A 23,183-nucleotide genomic window follows, 5' to 3' on the forward strand; every position below is an offset into this window, starting at 1 on the left:
CGGACACTTTATTATCTACACGTGTCCAACTGTTCATTAACGCAAATATTAAATCAGCCAATCACATGGCAGGAACTCAATGCATTTAGGCATGTAGACATGGCCAAGACGATCTGCAGCAGTTCAAACCGAGCATCAGAATGGGGAAGAAAGGTGATTTATGTGACTTTGAACGTGGCGTGGTTGTTGACGCCAGATGGGCTGGTCTGAGTATTTCAAACACTGCTGATCTACTGGGATTTTCACACACAACCATCTCTAGGGTTTACAGAGAATGGTCCGAAAAAGAAAACAACCAGTGAGCGGCAATTCCTTGTTGATGGCAGAGGTCAGAGGAGAATGGCTAGATTGTATCAAGCTGATAGAACGGCAACAGTAACTCAAATAACCAGTCGTTATAACCGAGGCATGCTACGAGGGCTACAGCAGCAGAAGACCACACAGGGTCCCACTCCTGTCAGCTAAGAACAGCAAACTGAGGCTACAATTTGCACAGGTTCACCAAAATTGGACAATAGAAGATTTGAAAAACATTGCCTGGTCTGTTCAGTCTCGATTTCTGCTGTGACATTCGGATGGTACAGTCAGAATTTGGCATCAAAGCATGAAAGCATGTATCCATCCTGCCTTGTATCAACGGTACAGGCTGGTGGTGGTGCAATGGTGTGAAGGATTTTCCTGGCACATTTTGGGCCCATTAGTACCAATTGAGCATCATGTCATCGCCACAGCCTACCTGAGTATTGTTGCTGACCATGTCCGTTCCTTTATGACCACAGTGTACCCATCTACTGATGGCTACTTCCAGCAGGATAAAGTGCCAAGTCATAAAGCGCAAATCATCTGGTTTCTTGAATATGACAATGAGTTCACTGTAATCGAATGGCCTCCGCAGTCACCAAATCTCAATCCAATAGCATCTTTGGGATGTGGTGGAACAAGAGATTTGCATCATGGATGTGCAGCTGACAAATCTGCAGCATTTGCGTGATGCTATCATGTCAGTTTGGACCAGACTCTCGGAGGAATGTTTCCAGTACCTTGTTGAATCTATGCCACGAAGGATTAAGGAAGTTCTGAAGGCAAAACGGGGTCCAACCCAGTACTAGCAATGTGTACCTAATAAAGTGGCCGGTGAGTGTATGTGTCATAAGTATGTTTTACTAGTGTGTTTGAACACATTAACAATTGGATCCATTAATAAACAACAATTAGAGTAGCTTCAAAATAAAATAATTCAGTCCATGTTCTGCCACTTGTTATCTATGACGTTTCATTTAGCATCCAGGTTAATATTTCAGCTTTCTGCTACCTATCTGCCTTTGGATGTTGAAATATCGGCAGAGCTCCAACAAAATAGTTTATTGAACTGAACTGGTTTTAATGGTGGGGTCTGGTTCCATCCGTTCAGTTGCAGACTGCCTAGTCTGTTCAAGGCATAATCACTTTGATAACAATTACTTTGATAGCTTTCATATGCTGCTCCATATTAAACCACAGTCTGAGAGTTTGTTGTAGGTTAAAAAAAAAAGAAAAACATGTTGATACACCACTACACTTTCCATAAGCTGTTTTTATATAAAGAGGAACCTTTAACTAGTGTGAATCATACAGAGGGTGTAGCTCCCTTGGGCTCAGTCTGTTTATATTGATAGTTTCCTTTTTGAGATGTAAGTCTTCATTCAAATGAGCTTAATGCCTACAAATGAATATTGTTCACTTGGATGTATTTAAACTGTTCCAATCAGAGAGATACATGTTGTGTCTTCCAAATTGATTCTGTGATGCTATGAGACTTTAAGATAAAATCACTGATAATTCACTGCTTTACAATGATCTGCCAGACCAAAGATCTTAATGTGAAATGTGGCCCATTAAGTTAATACCTGAGGGTGAAAAGAGAGTCGCCACTTAATTCATGTGTTACACATTTAGATAATGATTTGTGGAAGTACTGTGCAGTTGCATATTACTGCTCTCATTGTTTGCTTGGGGCTGTGCCATTATTTACTCAAAGGGCTTCATCTACTTTTGACAATTTGTTCTTTAAGATATCATGAGTGGCCAAGGAACTGAAGGTCTTTGTCAGGAACTCTAAAACTGAAAACTGTGTCAATAAGCACACATGATTTAGTGGACATTTATGGAGTTCTCTACATATATCAAGAAAAGAGCTATAGCCTATATTATTAAAATAAGAATATGTTTATTTGTGCTAACAGAGGTATTTAACAAAAAATATTGATTTTATTGCTTCATCCCATGGTCTTAAATCAAATGTTGGAAACTATTTCAGCAGAACCCACCCCATTTTTGAGTTTGCTCCCTGTGATGTTTGTAATGCCCATGTGATGTTTGTCTTGGCTGTACTTTCACTGCTGGTGTTCCTTCATGGCAGACATCTCTGAACATACAGATATGTACAGATTATTGTTTCTCCATGTCATTGCCAAGTCAAAATATATGCATAAAGTGTACTTTTTGTTAATGTAACATAGGTACTGTGTACTGTGGTTTGCCATGTGAATATGCTAGAAACACTGCTTGGCCTTTATGACTGGGGCACGATGGTTAGCACATTCATATTACTTTCCATAACATTGTGGGTGTGACATTAGTGCCTACTGCAGAGACATGGTGATTTCTGTTACTGAAAGCAAAGTATACACAAGAATGTAGATATAGATATACACCATGGGCATATGGCTCATCAGCACTTTGGGATTTTGGATTGTACTGAGGTACCTACAATAGATTTATTTTGGTTTGTTTGTGTTATTTTGGATCATGTGTAATCCCTGTCAAAAGCAAAGCTGAAACATTGGTTGAGCCCTGGCTGCATGTTTGAACAGATTAAAGCTTGGAGATAATAATTCTCTTAGGGCTAGCCAGCCTATACCAGTCAATATCTACCTGATATCTGGTATCATGTTTAACAAGACGACAACTTTCCATTATGTGGTGTGGAAAAATGGAAATGAACATACTAAAGTTTTGTTAGCATATGTTATGTAATGAGTATTCTACACTAGTTACATTTGAAGCATATGAAGTAATTTCTCATCATGCTACATGACATGATGTCGACAAACTGGCCTATGATTTCTCTACACCAGGGCATCATTGTCTATGGACACTATGAATTATGCCCTCCAATAGCCTTCGTGGATTCACTAGAGAATTATGGCCAAGTTAATTTAGCTAATTGCTTTGGCTTTGAAGAAATTTATTGTTAGTATATTATATACTATATATATATATATATATATATATATATATATATATATATATATATATATATATATATATTATATACAATATTGTTAGTCACTGAAAATGGAGTACTTTGCAAGCTTAATGTTGCCAAGTAAGGCAAGAACATTGAGTGATGTTTAAATAATTCCATGATAACATGAAATCATGCATGTAGATCAAGGGTCAGGTCCTTTGGTAAGAGTTTGTTCCATCAGGCTATGCAAATGAGGATGTGAGACTGATGTGAGATTGTATGTATTTGTCATATTCACTGTTCCAGGGTTGCCAACTTTTGACATTCGCTTAGAGTGAGATTTTAACCTGTGTAAATTGTGGCGAGTCTAAATTGTTGAGCGGGGGGTGGGTGGGCGTCGGTAAACGTAAAATGGACACAAATTAAGTGTTATATTGCGATCTATCGATCGCCGGTGGTTGGCGCCAGAGCAACCTAGTAACTCGTTGAATCATAGATGTGGATCAGAGGTAAATAAACTGGATTTTTTTTTTCGGCGTGAGATATCGGAAGTGTGGCGTGAGAGCGTGTGAAAACGGTCAAATGCGTGTGTCTCATGCTAAATGCGTGAGAGTTGACAACCCTGCTGTTCATACACACAATCATAAGCACATTTATAATAAGCATAATGTATTTGTTAATGTGTTGAGAGTAAAGGATGCTATTCCAAGAACGCCACTGCCACAGTGATAGCCAGGGATGTATCCTGTGTGGCTTTCTCATCTGCATTTTAGAGACTTGAAAAGTGTGATGATGGAGGAGTGATAGTGAAGGATTCCATAATCCCATTAATGGGATAAACATTTGTATTTTAAAGCTTGAAGAAATTCTCAGAGTGTGTAAATTGCAAGGAATTTGGTTCTTTGAAGAGTTTCCTTGGTGCACATGAAAGATATTATAGACAATAATCTCCTTTTTACAGTCTGTAAGTTACTCTATTTTGAGCTATACACTCACCGGCCACTTTATTAGGTACACCTTGTTAGTACCTGGTTGGACCCCATTTTGCCTTCAGAACTGATATTCGTGGCATAGATTCAACAAGGTACTGGAAATACTTCTCAGAGAGTCTGGTTCGTATTGACATGATGGCATCACGCAATTGCTGCAGATTTGTCAGCTGCACATCCATGATGGGAATCTCCTGTTTCACCACATCCCAAATATGCTTTATTGGATTGAGATCTGGTGACTGTGGAGGCCATTCAAGTACAGTGAACGTGTTGTCGTGTTCAAGAAACCAGTCTGAGATGATTCACGCTTTATGACATGGCACTTTATCCTGCTGGACGTAGCCATCAGTAGATGGGTACACTGGCCAAAAAGGAATGGACATGGTCAGCACAATTACTCAGGTAGGCTGTGGCGTTGACACGATGCTCAATTGGTACTAATGGTACAGGAAAATATCCTCCACACCATTGCACCACCACCACCAGCCTGAACCATTGATAGCAGGCAGGATGGATCCATGCTTTCATGTTGTTGATGCCAAATTCTGAACCTACCATCCCATCCAAATGTTGCAGCAGAAATCGAGACTCATCAGACCAAGCAATGTTTTTTCCAATCTTCTGTTGTTGCAATTTTGGTGAGCCTATGCGAATTGTAGCCTCAGTTTGCTGTTCTTAGCTGACAGGAGTGGCACCCGGTGTGGTCTTCTGCTGCTGTAGCCCATCCACCTCAAGGTTTGACGTGTTGTGCATTCAGAGATGCTCTTCTGCATGCCTCAGTTGTAACGACTGGTTATTTAAATGTGTTTTGCCATTCTATCAGCTTGAACCAATCTGGCCATTCTCCTCTGTCCTCTAGCATCAACAAGGCAGGTGCACCCACAGAACTGCCGCACCATTCTCTGTAAACTCTAGAGATGGTTATGCGTGAAAATCCCAGTAGATCAGGAGTTTCTGAAATACTCAGACCATCCTGGCATCTGGCACGAACATGCCATGCTCAAAGTCACTTAAATCACCTTTCTTCCCCATTATGAGATGCTCAGTTTGAACTGCAGCAGATTGTTTTGGCCATGTCTACATACTTAAATGCACCGAGTTGGTGCCATGTGATTGGTTGATTCAACATTTGCGTTAATGAGCAGTTGGACAGGTGTGGCTGCTGAGTGTTCATATAAATATTTTCACTACAGGTAAATGCATAAAACTTGTGGGTGTTGTTTTTGGCATTCGGCCGTCACAGTTCACCATATACTGGTCCATCACTTTCACTTTATCTGTTACTAGTCCCCACCTAGACGGGGTACGTAACAATATATGCACACACACACACACACACACACACACACACACACACACACACACACACACACACACACACTCACCGGCTCACTTTATTAGGTACACCTGTTTAACTGCCCATAAACGCAAATGTCGAATCAGCTAATCACATGGCAGCAATGCAATGCATTTAGGCATGTAAACATGACCAAGACAATCTGCTGTAGTTCAAACCGAGCATCAGAATTGGGAAGAAAGGTAATTTAAGTGACTTTGAACATGGCATGGTTGTTGGTGCCAGATGGGCTGGTCTGACTATTTCAGAAACTACTGATCTACTGGGAGTTTCATGCACAACCATCTTTAGGGTTTACAGAGAATGTTCCGAAAAAGAGAAAATATCCAGTGAGCGGCAGTTCTGTGGGCGCAAATGCCTTATTGATGGCAGAGGTCAGAGGAGAAGGGCCAGACTGGTTTGAGCCATGTCATAAAGCACGAAACATGTCAGACTGGTTTCTTGAACACGACAAGGAGTTCAATGTACTCTAATGGCCTCCATAGTTACCAGATCTCAATCCAATAGAGCACTTTTGGGATGTGGTGGAAGGGGAGATTCACATCATGGATGTGCAGCTGACAGCCCAGTACTAGCAAAGTGTACCTAATAAAGAGGCTGGTTAGTGTGTGTGTCAGAAGTATGTTTTCCTAGTGTATTTGAATACATTAACAATTGGATTTTTATTCAGATTGGAGTTTTATTCAGAGTTTGCATAGCAAACTGCTTAACAGGTCTAGCAAGAGAGCTGATGGTGGTCATGGTTGGCTTTTGACTAAAGTTTCTAAAGGCCTGAATGCTTTAGTAATTGCTAAACTATTGCAAATACACCAGACTAGAAAAATAACGGATATAAAACAAAGTAGCACAAAACAAAGGACAATAACTCCCAACCAACGAATCTGAGACCAGGAACTAAATACCTAACTAACTGATTAACTAAGTCTAGGGACAGCTGACATGAGCAAGAAACACAGGGTGTAGAACACAAACAGGAACGGAGTTGTAAGAGACCTACACGAACAGTTAAGTCAAATTCAAAGTCAAATTTATTTATATAGCGCTTTTCACAACACACGTTGTCACAAAGCAGCTTTACAATCATATGGGTCCAGATCCCTAATGAGCAAGCCAAAGGCGACAGTGGCGAGGAAAAACTCCCTATAGCAGTGGTTCCCAAACTTTTTCTGCCGTGCCCCCCTTTAGTAGATGAGAATATTTTTGTGCCCCCCCTACACCCCCCCCCCCCCCCTCATATTGACTAGGGATGCACCGATTCACGTTTTTCACTTCTGATACCGATTCAGATATCTGAGGCTTCGTATCGGCCGATACTGATCCGATACCCAGTGGCGGACTTAGCAATTTGGGGGCTCAAGGCGAAATTAGGTAGGGGGCCCATCAACATTAATATGCGAAAAATAAGTCAGCTAATCAGGGGGCCCCTACAGTGGGCTGCAGTGGGAGGGGCCCAAGGCAGTTGCCTAGCCATGCCTCTATGCAAAGACCGCCTCTGCCAATACCGATCTGATAGAGTAAAACTGTGCTGAATCGACTTAAAGCATTTTTTTTTTAAACACAGACATACTGAATTACAAGTTTATTGAAAACTCTGCACCAGTATAGCACACTTAAACACACATAAAACATGTAAAAACAACACAACTTGCATTTGTTCAGTCAGTGCAATTATGAATATAACATTGAATGTAAAATAAATAATACCAAAGAACCTGAAACTTACAAAAACAATGGGTTCACAACTTTGGTCAAACGTGAAAAAATAAACTGCAAGAAACCTTTTAAATGGTTCAAGAATTCTAAATATAATTTAAAACAAATAAGGAGATGAAATAAGAGAAACAGCAATACATATGCGGCTAGTTTGCAAGCGCAGACATCACGCAGAGCACAAAGCATGTAACGGCCAGAAATATGTGTACTGTCTCTTTAAGGGAGCGAGTTGAGCGCGCGTATGGAATATTGTTTTTTTAGCTTTCTGTCGTAGACCGAGTCAGACCACTGCTCTTTATTTTATTTCTGTAAGTAACGCATTAAATGAGCTTTGGACAACTCACCAGTTCATGTATGAACAGTGAAGTATTGCTGGAGCCCAGGTTTATTTTGGTCAACCAGCAAATCAACGGAATAAGTGGAATACCACCAGCGCGAGTATTAGGTTGAACTAACTCCGAAAAGCAAGCAATACAAGCATAGAATTAGACTGAATAGATCTGTTTTTATGGATCGGTCACATTGTCCCCGATACCCGATCTAGAATTTTTTCAGATATTAATATCGGAATCGGTGCATCCCTAATATTGACACGTGCACGTTTTACTTTCAAGCTCCGCGCCCCCCCTGCAATAGCTCCGCGCCCCACCTAGGGGGCGCGCCCCCCACTTTGGGAACCACTGCCCTATAGGGTGGGGATTAGGAAGAAACCTCGGGAGGACCAAGACACAAAAGGGAACCCATCCTCCATTGGGCAGCCCGTTAGCACAAGTCCGTGGACGTAGGGTGGTTCCAGAGTTCCACAGCAACAGTCAAGGCTCCTGTTCCCCGGCCAAGCAGCCTCAGTCCCCTCGGTGCAGGCGGTGGGCCTCAGACAGGAGCCAGCACCAGCACGACCCTCCGTGGCAACGGCACATCCAAACCCAGCATCAGCACATCCACCGACAAGCCAGACCATCCCCCAGGAGCCTGCAGGTGCCTGTATCCAATCGTCTTGGGTAGAGGCATGCAAAAAGATAGACAATACAGACTGAGTGGACATCAATTTAAACCACCATTGATTTAAATGTACATAGCTCACATGCCAGTGATCAGCATGTGGCTCCGGCAGGCTAATCTATAGCAGCATAACTAAAGGGAGGGGTTCAGAGGTGACCACAGGCATGAGGGCTCACTGAGACATTGCTTTCCAGTCAAGTCATTGTCACAACTAGAGTGATGCCACGACACAGCTGGATGACAGCATCAACATCTCAGATTACCAGAAATCTCAACGTCTGGGGGCCCCCGAGCCCCTACACCTTACAAGGGGAATATTAGCTGAAGGCTTGATAAAATAGGCGAGTCTTAAGTCTAGATTTAAAGATTGGAACTGTGTCAGAATCTCGTATTTGAGCTGGAAAGCTATTCCATAATTGAGGGGTTTTAAAGGAGAAAGCTCTGTCTCCGGCTGTAGTCTTACAAATTTTTGGAACTAGGAGAAATCCATCATTTTGGGAGTGCAAAGGGCTAGATGGGTTGTAGTAAGCAATGAGTTCACTCAGATATTGTGGGGCAAGACCATTTAATGCCTTACAGGTTAACAGAAGAATTTTAAATTCAATGCGATATTTAATCGGAAGCCAATGTAATGCTGTGAGAGTGGGACTAATATGATCAAATTTCCTAGCCTTAGTTAAGCCTCTAGCTGCAGCATTTTGTACAAGTTGTAGCTTATTTATGGACAGTTTAGAGCAGGGATGCACAACTTGAAGGAGCCAAAATTAAATGTAAAGCTGCATGAAGGGCGCGAGTTTAAATTGTTGAGCGGGGGGCGCAAATGGCCCGCGGGCCGTATGTTGTGCACCCCTGGTTTAGAGCATCCAATTAGAAGACTATTACAGTAGTCCAATCTCGACTAAACAAAAGCATGGACCAGCTTCTCTGCATCAGCTAATGAAACTAAGTGTCTCAGCTTGGCGATATTACGTAAATGGAAAAAGGCAGCCTTAGTGACATTGCATATATGTGTGTCAAATGAAAGATCTGAATCAATAGTGACACCTAAACTTTTTGCAGTAGATTGATGTGTAACTGAAAAACCATCTATGGCAGTGGTTCCCAAACTTTTTCTGCCGTGCCCCCCTTTAGTAGATGAGAATATTTTTGTGCCCCCCCTCCCCCCCTTATTGACTAGGGATGCACCGATTCACGTTTTTCACTTCTGATACCCATTCAGATATCTGAGGCTTAGTATTGGCGGATACTGATCCGATACCGATCTGATAGAGTAAAACAGTGCTGAATCGACTTAAAACGTTTTATTTAAACACAGACATACTGAATTACAAGTTTATTGAAAACTCTGCACCAGTATAGCACACTTAAACACACATAAAAACATGTAAAAACAACACAACTTGCATTTGTTCAGTCAGTGCAATTATGAATATAACATTGAATGTAAAATAATACCAAAGAACCTGAAACAGACAAAAACAACAGGTTCACAACTTTGGTCAAACATGAAAAAAATAAACTGCAAGAAACCTTTGAAATGGTTCAAGAATTCTAAATATCATTTTAAATAAATAAGGAGATGAAATAAGAGAAACAGCAATACCTATGCGGCTAGTTTCTAGCGCAGACATCACGCAGAGTACAAAGCATGTAACGGCCAGAAATATGTGTACTGTCTCTTTAAGGGAGCGAGTTGAGCGCGTGTATGGAATATTGTTGTTTTTTTAGTTTTCTGCCGTAGACCGACTCAGACCAGTGCTCTTTATTTTATTTCTGTAAGTAACGCATTCAATGAGCTTTGGACAACTCACCAGTTCATGTATGAACAGTCAAGTAGTGCTGGAGCCCAGGTTTATTTTGGTCAACCAGCAAATAAACGGACTAAGTGGAATAGCACCAGCGTGAGTACGAGTCAGTGATTCACCTCTCCTCTGTGTGCTTGTGTTTCACTTGCCTGTTACCTGTCCAAGTTCACTTCTATCCGGGACAGAGTGGATATTTAAGGTTGAACTAACTCCGAAAAGCGTTACAAGCATAGAATTAGACTGAATAGATCTGTTTTTATGGATCGGTCACATTGTCACCTATACCCGATCTAGAATTTTTTCAGATATTAATATCGGAATCGGTGCATCCCCAATATTGACATATGTGCATATGTTTTACTTCCAAGCTCCGCGCCCCCCCTGCAATAGCTGCGCGCCCCACCTAGGGTGCGCGCCCCCACTTTGGGAACCACTGATCTATGGTAAGGGGAATATCAGCCCAATTCTAGCAGCTTTAGGCCCAAGAATCAGCACCTCAGTCTTATCAGAATTTAGTTGAAGAAAATTAGACGCCATCCAGTTTTTAAAGTCCTGGACGCAGTTCTCAATCTTGAGAGTTGTAGTGATATCATCCGGATTAGAAGATATATACAACTGAGTATCATCTGCGTAGCAATGGAAGCTAATAGCACGCCTACAAATGATAGTGCCCAGTGGTAGCATATATAATGAGAATAATATGGGGCCCAGTACAGATCCTTGTGGGACACCATACTTTACCTTAGAATGCTCTGAGCATTCGTTATTTACTAGTACAAATTGGTAACGATCTGTCAGGTAGGACCTGAACCAGGAGAGTGCTTGACCTCTTATGCCAATGAGTGTCTCCAGCCTATTAAGTAGAATATTATGATCAATGGTGTCAAAAGCAGCACTGAGGTCTAGCAGTATGAGAAAAGAAATGTTTCCTTTATCAGAGGATATTAAGAGATCGTTCAGTACTTTAGTCAGTGCCGTTTCAGTGCTGTGATGAGCTCTAAATCCAGACTGAAATAACAGACATGTTCTTGTGACGTGGGGACAGAGGCAGCAGGAGGCAGAGGCTGTGAGCAAAAGGCTTTATTATCCATAACGATAACAGAAATACTCAGGCCACTTGGCAGATGAAACACAACAGAATACTTAAGTAAACGAAGGTAAGTAATGCATCCAAGAGCGTATGGCAGATCCAGTGATGAGCAGGCGTTCCCACGTAGCGAGGTGAGGGGTGCAGGCTGTATGCGCAGCACTGGACGGTGAGACCTGTGAGGATTTAAAGAGCCTGAGTCCAATTAGTGTCAGGTGCTAATACTCTGGTGACTGGGAGTGAGGGAGTGACCAGGAGTTAGAGGGCGTGGGCAGAGTCAAAGTGGGCATGTGTGTGGAGGAAGGAGTGTATGCACGAGCCCTCTGGTTGCGTCTGGGCTGACCCACTGTGACCCACTGACCCACTGTGACCCACTGTGACGGTGAGACCTGTGCAGTGATGCCGGTAACGCGTTACTTAGTAACGCGTTACTGTAGTCGGACTACTTTTTTCAGTAACGAGTAGTCTAACGCAACTACTATTTAAAAACTAGTAGTCAGATTAAAGTTACTTATCTAAAACATCGTGCGTTACTATTTCTGCATTTCGGGGGAACGTAGGTTATATTTATTCATTCTTATTTTTTGGCTACACGTTTCTTACGCGGTTACGTCATCTCTGCTCTGCGGCGCCAAAGTCAGATGGAAGGAGAGGTTCGCCTTTAGCAGCTGGAAATACAGGCATTATTTTGATTTTATTTCGGCTAAGGAAGACAACATTAAGGTCCGTTGTACACTCTGTCCTGGCGACAGAGTGCTGTCTACTTTCAAAAACACAACGTCAAACCTGAAAAAAAAAAAAAAAACCGGGGCTTGGCGGCGAACGTAAATTGTTACCGGGCGGGGTGTAAAATTGACTAAATTCAGTATTATATCGCGATCGATCGATCGCCGGTGGTTGGCGCCAGATCGAACTAGTAACTCATTGAATCATAGATGTGGATCAGAGGTAAATAAACTGGATTTTTTTTTCGGCGTGAGATATCGGAAGTGTGGCGTAAGCGTGTGAAGACAGTCAAATGCGTGTGTCTCAATGCGTGACAGTTGGCAACCCTGTAAGTGGGCGGAGTTGAACAGAAAGACTGTCTTATTTATTTATTTAAAAAACATGTAAGCCTATTTCAAGAAAAAGTTTACAAATGCCAGTGTCATTTTTGATGTTCCGGTTAAAATACATGTCAATAAAGTGAGTATTGGCAGAACTGGTAGTCATTTTCATGTTATAGGGGCGGGGGATCAGCCTCTGCTGAAAGTAACTAAAAGTAATCTAACTTAGTTACTTTTAAAAGCAAGTAGTCAGTAACTTAACTGAGTTACTTTTTAAAGAAGTAGTCAGTAGTCAGTAGTCGGATTACTGTTTCAAAGTAACTATGGCAACACTGGACCTGTGAGGATTTAAAGAGCCTGAGTCCAATTAGTGTCAGGTGCTAATACTCTGGTGACTGGGAGTGAGGGAGTGACCAGGAGTTAGAGGGCGTGGGCAGAGTCAAAGTGGGTGTGTGTGTGGAGGAAGGAGTGTATGCACGAGCCCTCTGGTTGCGTCTGGGCTGACCCACTGTGACAGAGCCCCCATCACCCCCCCCCCCCCCCCCTCCCAAGGATCCCTCCAGCTGAATCTTCCGTGCACGGCCCGGACGGTGAGGAGCCGGACGATGAGGATGCTCCTGATGGAAGGAGGTGAGCATGGAGGGGTCCAGCACCTGGGAAGCTGGAACCCACAACCTCTCCTCAGGTCTGTAGCCCTCCCAGAACACCAGGTACTGCAGGATCCTACCTCTGCGTCTTGAGTCCAGCAGTCTCCGCACCATGTATGCAGGACCATCACCCATCTGCAGAGGAGGGGGTGGACTGGTCCTCGCTTCAGCACTCAGGGGTCCCTCCTGGATGGGCTTCAGGGCAGAGACGTGGAAGGCCTGCGAGACCCTACGATCCCCTGGCAGGCTCAGCCGATAAGTCACAGGATTAATGCATTTGATTATGATGTAGGGACCAGCATAACGGTCCGCCAGCTTACCTCTGGGTCCCAGTCGACCATCATTGGTATCCACCCATACCTTTTCTCCTACCTTGTAGGCAGGAGCTTCGCTTCTCTGGCGATCTGCCTTAGCCTTAAAGCACCTCACAGCAGATTGCAGTTTGCAATGTGTGTCTGCCCATACACGTTTGCTCTACCTACACCAGTCCTCCACCACTGGCTGGTCTGATGAGGCAGCATTCCATGGGTATAATGGCAGCTGTTGTCCCAACACGCATTCAAATGGGGTTTTAACAGTGCTTGATTGAACCAAGGAGTTTTGTACGTACTCTGCCCAGATAAGTAGCGAACACCATGTATCAGAGTATTCACTACAGTACGCACGTAAAAACCTCCCTAGCTCTTGGTTAGCGCGTTCCACCTGACTGTTGGCTTGCGGGTGATAGCCAGACGTGAGGCTGACGGTGATGTTGAGCTTCGCCAGGAACTCTCTCCACAGCCGTGATGTGAACTGGGGACCTCTGTCTGAGACGATGTCCTCAGGCAAGCCAAACTGTCAGAACACCTCTCTGAACTGCACTTCTGCCATCTCCCAAGCTGTCGGCAGCCCTGGCAGCACTACAAACCATACCATTTTGGAAAACCTATCAATGATGGTGAGTATGGTGGTCCCCCCCTCTGACACATGCAGGTCTGTAACGAAGTCGACAGCAATGTGAGTCCAGGGCTGTTTAGGTATGGGAAGGGGCAGCAGCTTACCCGCCAGAGGCATGCGTGGCACCTTGCTTCTGGCGCACTCCGGGCAGGAGGCTACATGCTGCATTATGTCTCTGTGCATCCCTGGCCACCAGTAGCGCTGTCAGCACCTAAGACGTTCGGGTGGATCCAGGATGACCTGTTGCCCAGAGAGGTATGTTCCCAACTAATGAGAGGTGTGCATTGGGCTGGTGGAACGTACCTACGGTGAGGAGGACACCAAGGATGAAGATTAGTGGAGCTGATGGCTCTATTGATGTCCCAATCCACAGCACTGAGGAAGCAGTCCACTGGGAGGATTGGCTCTTCCTCCGTGGATTCCTGGCTTTCAGGGAATGACCTGGAGAGAGCATCAGCGTGTCCGTTCTTTGCACCGGGGTGGTAGGTGACCTGGAAGTGAAACCTGGAAAAGAACAGTGACCAGCGTGCCTGCCGTGCGTTCATTCTCTTGGTTGATTCGAGATATTCCAGGTTTTTGTGGCCAGTAATGACGGTGAATGGGTGTTTTACTCCCTCTAGCCAATGCCTCCACTCCTCAAAGGCTAGCTTCATGGCTGGTAGCTCGTGGTCACCTATTCATAGTTCTGTTCAGCCGGGCTTAACTTCTTAGAGAAGAAGGCTAGCGGTTTAGGGGAGCTGTGCTTCTTGAAGCACTGCGATAGAACGGCTCCCACTCCCACATCTGAGATGTCCACCTCCACAATGAACAGCTTATTCAGGTCTGGCTGGTGTAACACGGGAGCGGAAGTGAACGCTTGTTTTAACTCACCGAATGCCTTCTCGTTCTCGGCACTCCACTGCACCCTCTTGGACCCCCCGCGCAGCAGGTCAGTGAGAAGCTTGGCTATATGGCTGTATGATCGGAAGAAACGCCTATAGAAATTTGCGAAGCCCAGAAAACGCTGAAGCTCGCGCCATGTGTGAGGCGGATTCCATCCTATCACAGCCTCCACCTTGCCGGGTTGCATGTGCACAGAGCCTGGCCTAATGATGTAACCTAGGAAGTTTACCTTGGAGAGATGAAACCCGCACTTCTCAAGCTTGCAATAGAGCCTATTGTGCAGGAGAGTGCCCAGGACAGCACGCACATCATGCACATGTTGGTCCGGGGAGGGTGAATAGATGAGGATGTCCTTGATGTAAGCGACAATGCATCTGTTCAGGTACTCCCTAAGGACCTCATTAATAAACGCCTGAAAGAACGATGGAGCCGAAGCCAAGCCGTAAGGCAAGACTCCGTACTGGTAGTGTCAAGTGGACGTACTGAACGCCGTCTTCCACTCATCATCCTCACGGATGCGGATGAGGTTGTAGCTTCCCAGGTGCTGGACCCCTCCATGCTCGCCTCCTTCCATCGGGAGCATCCTCATCCTACATCCTGGATCGAGTTTGGTGAATATCCTCGCTGCCCTCAACTGCTCCAGTGCTGATGGCACGAGCAGAAGCGGGTAGGAGTAATTCACCAAGAGGGAATTGAGTCCTCGGTAATCTACGCAAGGCCTCAGACCACCGTCCTTCTTTACAAAGAAGATGCTGGCTGTGGCAGGCGAGGTGGACGGAGTGATGTAGCCCTGCGCTAAAGCCTCCCTGATGTACTGGCCCATGACATTCTCCTCCTCCTGTGAGAGAGGGTACACTCTGCCTTTAGGTGGAGTAGTGCCGTCCTTGAGCGTGATAGTGCAGTCCCACAGGCGATGCGGCGGAAGCTGGGCTACCTTGGTGGTGCTGAAGGCCTCCGCGAGATGCCTATATTGGCTGGGGATTGCTTGTGAGTTGGCTACATTGGGGCTCTCTATGCTGGTGGTCATGAGACGTGCAGGAGGCCAACAATATGCACGTCTGTATGAAGTGGACCAATGTAAGATATGACTTGATGACAAACGTATGAAGGGATTGTGCAAACGTAGCCAAGGGAGCCCTAAGGTGACTGAGTAATGCAGGTTGGACAGAACGTAAAATGAGATGTGCTCATTCGACTAGGGCAAAAACCCCCACAGAGCAGCCCTTGTAAGACACCGATGCTGAAATGGAGAGCAAATTCCCAGTCAAGGAGTTACTCACCCGAGCTCTGCCACCGCCCGGGCGAGCGGTCTCCCAGCTGCATCAGCTCTGGTGTTGCACGCTCCCTTGGGGTTGGTGATGCAGGGGTGCTGGAAATCGAGCAGGGCGGCACGCGGTTCCCTCTCTCTTGCAGTAGGCAGTCGTAAGTAACAGCCAGCCAGACCACCTGATTAAAGAGTGACCCTCCTGACGGCAGGCCAACTTGGCCCGCAGCTCCAGCTTAAGACTGGCTAAGAAAACGTCCACTAGTGCTTCATCATTCTGGTGCTGGCCGCCAGAGTCCTGAAGTCCAACGCTTAGTCAGACACAGGCCGTGTGCCTGACGTATCCTAAGGATACGGCCTGTTTCACCTCATATCTCTCTGAACGCACTCAGTTTATTCAATTGAAGACATTCACATCTCAGCCACATCTCAGTGAGGGGTCACTTCTGGTGTTCCCCAAGGTTCAGTCCTTGGTCCTATTCTTTTCATCATTTACCTTCTTTAGGTCACATCTTTCATAAATATAAAGTCCAGTTTCATTGTTATGCGGACGACACCCAGCTGTATGTTTCTAGCAAACCCAACTCCACCCTCCCTCCCTCCTCCCTCTGTGATTGTCTACAGGAAGTCAAGTCTTGGTTTTCCTCAAATTTTCTCAAACTCAACAGTGATAAAACAGAGGTCCTCCTCATTGGTTCTAAATCAGTTCTTGCAAAAGTAAAAAGTTTTTCCATTTTCATAGACAACACTATTGTTCCTCCCTCCCCTCAGGTGAAGAGTCTGGGTGTTGTCCTTGATAGCACTCTGTCTTTCCAAACCCATATAAATAACATCACTCGGTCTGCATACTTTTATCTCCGTCACATTAACTATCTCCATCCCGCTCTCACTCCTGACAATACTGCCATCTTGGTTAATTCCCTGGTCACTTCCCGCCTGGACTATTGTAATTCTCTATTGTTCGCTCTCCCCCTCAAATCCCTCCATAAGCTACAACTGGTTCAGAATGCTGCTGCCCGTGTTATATCTAGAACCCCATCCTTTCATCACATTAGTCCTGTTCTTTAGCAGCATCACTGGCTCCCTGTTAAATCTCGCATTGATTATAAACTTCTACTTTTCACATTTAAGGCTATCCATCACCTCGCCCCTCCATATCTCACTGAGCTCCTAAACATTAACAGACACAGCCGCACTCTCAGATCCTCCTCGTCCATCAGTCTCACTGTTCCCCTGGCCCGTATGAGCACCATGGGGCTAAGAGCTTTCAGTCGCTCAGCTCCCCATCTCTGGAACTCTCTTCCAACGGACATCTGAAATATTGATTCCTTGGACGTTTTTAAATCACGCCTCAAAACACACCTGTTTAGGACTGCATATAGTCTCTAATCTGCTCCCTGCTTTTTGTAGTTTATGTTGTTTGTTGTTTATGTTCTTTGCTTTGATTTTATTCTTTTATGTACGGTGACCTTGAGAGTCGTGAGAGGCGACTATAAATAAAATGTATTATTATTATTTTAACATTTTCTCAGTCTTTCCCCATATTTGAGATCTGCAAACCCTAAAAATTGTTATGCTTGAAAATCCCAGTAGATCCTCAGCAGTTTTTTTTATATTCAAACTAGCCTGTGTACCGCCAACAACTGTATTACATTAAAAGTCACTTAACTCATCTTGCTTCCCCATGGACTAAGATGCTGCTATATGATTAGCTGATTAGATACTTGCATTAATGAGCAGATGAACAGGTGTAGGTGTACCTAATAAAGAAGCTGGTGAATGTACATATAAGTTACTCTGGTTCGGGTAGTTGTCCATGTAGGTCACGAAAAACAGCTTGTCGGATTTAATTGGGTAGCTTGGGAGTTACATAACATTTGCATCTTTACCCCTGCACATCGATAAGTGTAATGGATGCACTCTCGACATGTATGTCCTGTCCACTATTCATTCTCTAAATCTATCCCAAAACCTCTCTGCACTAGACAAATAACAACCCATTATCTATTCAGACATAGAAACCACCAGCCATTGCTGAACTAAAGACTTCAACAAACTTAATTACATACACTCACCAGCCACTTTATTAGGTACACCTGTTCAACTGCTTATTAACGCAAATGTCGAATCAGCTAATCATATGGCAGCAACTCTATGCATTTAGGCATGTAGACATGGCCAAGACGATCTGCTGCAGTTCAAACCGAGCATCAGAATGGAGAAAAAGGTGATTTACGTGACTTTAACCTGGCATGGTTGTTTGTGCTAGGCGGGTCGGTTTGTTACAACTGAGACATGCACGTCGAACCTTGAGGTAGATGGGCTACAGCAGCAGAAGACCACACCGGGTGCAACTCCTGTCAGCTAAGGACAAGAAAGTGAGGCTACAGTTCACACAGGCTAACCAAAATTGACAATAGAAGATTGATAAGACATAGCCTGGTCTGATGAGCATCGATTTCTGCTGCGACATTTGAATGGTAGGCTCAGAATTTTGGCGTCAACAACAAGAAAGCATGGATCAATCCTGCCGTGTATCAATGGTTCAGGCTGGTGGTGGTGGTGCAATGATGTGGAGGATATGTTCCTGCCACACTTTGGGCCCATTAGTACAAATTGAGCCTCAGGTCTACCTTACCAAGCAGAGAATTAATTCTAGACAAGAAAGGAGACACATACTGTGCATATTCCAGTTTAACTTTTGTCTTCTCCTAGCAGTGCCATGGGGGTGAGGGTCTGTGCCTTCTCAATGGTGGCCCCTCGCATTTATAGGCCCTGTGCAGATTGCAGTTTGAGGGACCTGTTAGAGCTGTGGTGTGACTTCATCGGCTGTGGTTAGTCTCTCGATGTGGCTCCTGAATTTAAAAGACTTAACAGATAATTTTCCCAAAATGTATGTGCTGACAGAATCTAAGGAGAGGTCTAAGAATACATTTACCTCCTTTGGCTGAACTGACTCAATTGAACAATTTGAACAATGACTAGAAAATCTGTCACTTGGCCTGTGAACACCGAGCATACTTTCAGAACTAGAGAAAGGGAAAAGCAGGGGCAGATTCTAGAAGCTCTGCTGCAATCAGACGGATATGGTCTAGTAAACCATTAACAGACCATGGTGTAATCACAAATGAACTTTCTGCATTGTATCAAGGCTGCACTTTGAACTTTTATCTGATCTTTTACACTCCACATTACATTTGCCTGGATTCCCCTGTCCTTCAACACACTCAAGTGCATCTGACTCCTCAGCAGCCAAAGTCATTAACAATTATTGCAAATGAATTCATTCAAATCAAAAAGATTTTTATGTAGCACTTTTTACAACAGTTGTTGTCACAAAGCAGCTTTACAAATGTACGAGTCTAAGCCCCCAGTGAGCAATCCAAGGGTGACAGTGGCAAGGAAAAACTCCCTAAAAGCATGAGGAAGAAACTTTGAGAGGAACCAAGACTCAAGGAGGGATCTCATCCTCCTCTTACTGATGCCGGTCACCTGGCGATGTATATTTTGCAACACTTTCCAATGTACTTTGTAAAGAACTGGATGAATTCTTTCCAGCTGATAGTTAAAGAAAAAGTAATCAACAAAACAAGTATTTCACACGACAAGACAGCAGTGACTTCTGGACACACAATACAGGGTGTGCACATTTGTGCAGGTTTTAGTTCTTCCTATAAATTTTTTGACGCCTAGTCACCAAATCAGACACACCAACCAACCAATTGTAGAATTTCAAATATACAGGTCCTTCTCTAAAAATTAGCATATTGTGATAAAGTTAATTATTTTCCGTAATGTAATGATAAAATTTTTACTTTCATATATTTTAGATTCATTGCACACCAACTGAAATGTTTCAGGTCTTTTATTGTTTTAATACTGATGATTTTGGCATACAGCTCATGAAAACGCAAAATTCCTATCTCACAAAATTAGCATATAATGAAAAGGTTCTCTAAAGGAGCTAATAACCTAATCATCTGAATCAACAAATTAACTCTAAACACCTGCAAAAGATTCCTGAGGATTTTTAAAACTCCCAGCCCGGTTCATTACTCAAAACCGCAATCATGGGTACGACTGGGGAATCTGGGGAGAAGGAAATGCCAAAATGCCTGAAGTACAGTGTCAAGTACCCACAGTCAGTGATGGTCTGGGGTGCCATGTCAGCTACTGGTGTTGGTCCACTGTGTTTTATAAAGGGCAGGGTCAATGTAGCTAGCTATCAGGAGATTTTGGAGCACCTCATGCTTCCATCTGCTGAAAATCTTTATGGAGATGAAGATTTCATATTTTGGCATGACCTGGCACCTGCTCACAGTGCCAAAACCACTGGTAAATGGTTTACTGACCATGGTATTACTGTGCTCGATTGGCCTGCCAACACTCCTGACCTGAACCCCATAGAGAATCTGTGGGATATTGTGAAGAGAAAGTTGAGAGATGCAAGACCCAACACTCTGGATGAGCTTAAGGCTGCTATTGAAGCATCCTCGCCTCCATAACACCTCAGCAGTGCCACAGGCTTGCCTCCATGCCACGCCGCATTGAAGCAGTCATTTCTGCAAAAGGATTCCCGACCAAGTATTGAGTGCATAACTGAACATAATTATTTGAAGGTTTACTTTTTTTGTATTAAAAACTCTTTTCTTTTATTAGTCGGATGAAATATGCTAATATTTTGAAATTTTTTGGGATTGTTTTTTTTTTTACTTTTTTGCCAAAATCATCAATATTAAACCAATAAAAGGCTTGAACTACTTCACTTGTGTGTAATGAATCTAAAATATATTAAAGTCTAATGTTTATCAGTACATTACATAAAATAATTACCTTTATCACAATATGCTAATTTTTTTAGAAGGACCTGTAACATACAGCACCACCAAAAACAATGCAGCAAACTTACAGGCACTACCGGTTTCAATACAGTTGCACAGCAGAAGGGATGGCCGTGCTTTTCCTGTCATTCAAAGAGCAGATTTCCCTTTAGAAGGGGCTAAATGTAATGTGGGTTATGCTAAAACATTTAAAGATGAACCCATAAGCCACATAAGCAGTAGTTGGAAACCAGTGACCTCTTTTCTCCTGATTAAGAACTTGGCTGTCATATGTCTGCACATTTATTAATCAGGTGATCTTCTAAACCTTATATGCCATCAGTTGCAATCCCATGGAACAGCAATATGTTTTCTACAATGCTACTACTACTACTAATAATACTAATATAAAGGACAAGCTACAAATTGAGCTTTCTGTCAGATATGTACAATTTCACATCTACACCACTGCATGTTTATTCAGCCTGTTTTAATTTTAGATTAACAGGACCAAACGGGAGAGACCAGCTACTCCAAAGCACACTGGCAGTGCTACTGTCGACAGAGTCCATCAGTCGTTCTCAAAATAGTGTCAATGCATTCCTGGGCTTCATACCATGTTACACAGACCATAATGAGAGGTGCATGTGGCTGGGCATGTCATGTATTGTGTGAAGGAAGAAGACTGGTGATCGGGAGTCTTGAGAACAGCAGCATTCGTGTCGTGCGTGTCTGTGGCTTACCATTTCCGGCCCTTGTGCTCATGCTAAAGCACAAAGAGGCTGAGCCTTCAAGAGGAACTGCATGGTCAACCAAACACTCGAGCACAATGGAAAGAATTAGGTCAGCAGTGCTTTCACATGCATTTGTATGGAATTCAGAAGACAGAATGCTGGACCCCTAACTCCGAGCTGGAACGCGGCAGTGAAACAGCTGCAATTGGCATAAATCCTCAGGTTTTATGAACAATGATGTATTGTCATTGGAAACTTTTGATGATTTCTAAGCCCTTAGTACACACACACACCATTGTTGACAGTATTACTTTATATATAGAGTTGGCTTCAGTTCTTTAAATACACATTCAACAGCCGATCAGTGAGGTTGGCTGGTACAACTCCTGGACCAGGCAGTGCTTTGAGTCGAGGTCGACAATTATGTAAGAGGCCAACAACATGCTTTTTTTTTTCTCAATCATCTTGCATGAGTATGCAAAACCTCAGATACAGTCAACTAATTTTGTTCTTCAGTGTACAAGTTGCTATTTTTAAATGCACGTTTACATTTTGTATTTTCAATAGATAGATCACTTTATTCATCTCAGAGTGAAATTGACAACCACATGCATCACTGCACTAGCCCTGTGCTGATGCACATCAACGTGCCAAGCCTTATCTGAAAATGACAAATGATTGTTCAAAAACAAATGTCGCTGCATGTCAGACCAGAGCTGTAGCAAGGCCAAGAACAGAAAGTACTGTCACCTCCTGTCCTCAGTTGGGACTGGTGACATAGATGGTGTGCAATCATGTGACTACTGAATTTGCATAACCTCAAATACTCCAGCACAGAGGTCAACACCCTACCAAGTAATGATCCACAAAAGTTTTATTTCTTAAAACACATATTCTTTATTTAAACAAAGCCATTAAAGGTCTGTAGAGGTTTGAGAATTAGGACACAGATGTTAGTATTGGGATTACAATTTATGTAAATGAATACAACAGATTCAAAGGAGAAAAACTGATTCTTTAAACTGTTGCAATACTTCAGCACAACTGCTTTTTCAGATAGCATTAAACCAGGAAGTGTGAGAAGCCACTGTTAGGCCTGAAGCAGAAAAAAAACCTAGATCACAGGATCTGACAAAAGTAAATCATCTGATTTCGTACCAAGTACTCCTTGGACCATCTGAAAATGCTATTCTTGCAGAATTCAAGGTCAACAGAGAGAACTCTGGGGATTTTCCCTAAGCACACTGGAGCACAAAGAGAACTATTGGGGGTCAGAGCAAGAATCACTTTGAATATCCTGTCTAATAATTAAGATTATTTATTAGTTTATAACAGTTTTTGGGGAACCGTCTCAAATTTTTCCAAATATACGTTCTCAGGTGTCAAATGAATCAAGTAGACTTGTAAGTTAACTTGTATAGAGCACAGGATGTATCATTATCTATAAACTTTTCATATAAATGCCTAGTTTATTCAGTAAACAAAGGAACCTACACCAGAAACGCAACACACTGAAACTCAGTAACGTTCAGTCTCCCTTTATAAGAAATGCTAACTTGTGGCATCAGTTTAAGTATCCTACAAAACTATTGCTGATCTGTGTGAATTAGCATTTGGGACATGCATTCTTCTTTTAATACAAGTTCCTAAATGTTAAATGGAATAAAATGTT

General features: G+C 43.4%; 1 long non-coding RNA gene across 1 annotated transcript in view; it reads right to left on the reverse strand.

Moving 5' to 3' along the window:
* The window catches only part of LOC143518216 (uncharacterized), a 113,545-nt gene that overhangs the window by 27,771 nt on the left and 62,591 nt on the right, over window positions 1-23,183 (reverse strand). The window lies entirely within an intron of this gene.

The sequence above is a fragment of the Brachyhypopomus gauderio genome, chromosome 7 (genome assembly GCF_052324685.1).
Source record: "Brachyhypopomus gauderio isolate BG-103 chromosome 7, BGAUD_0.2, whole genome shotgun sequence".
NCBI lineage: Eukaryota > Metazoa > Chordata > Actinopteri > Gymnotiformes > Hypopomidae > Brachyhypopomus > Brachyhypopomus gauderio.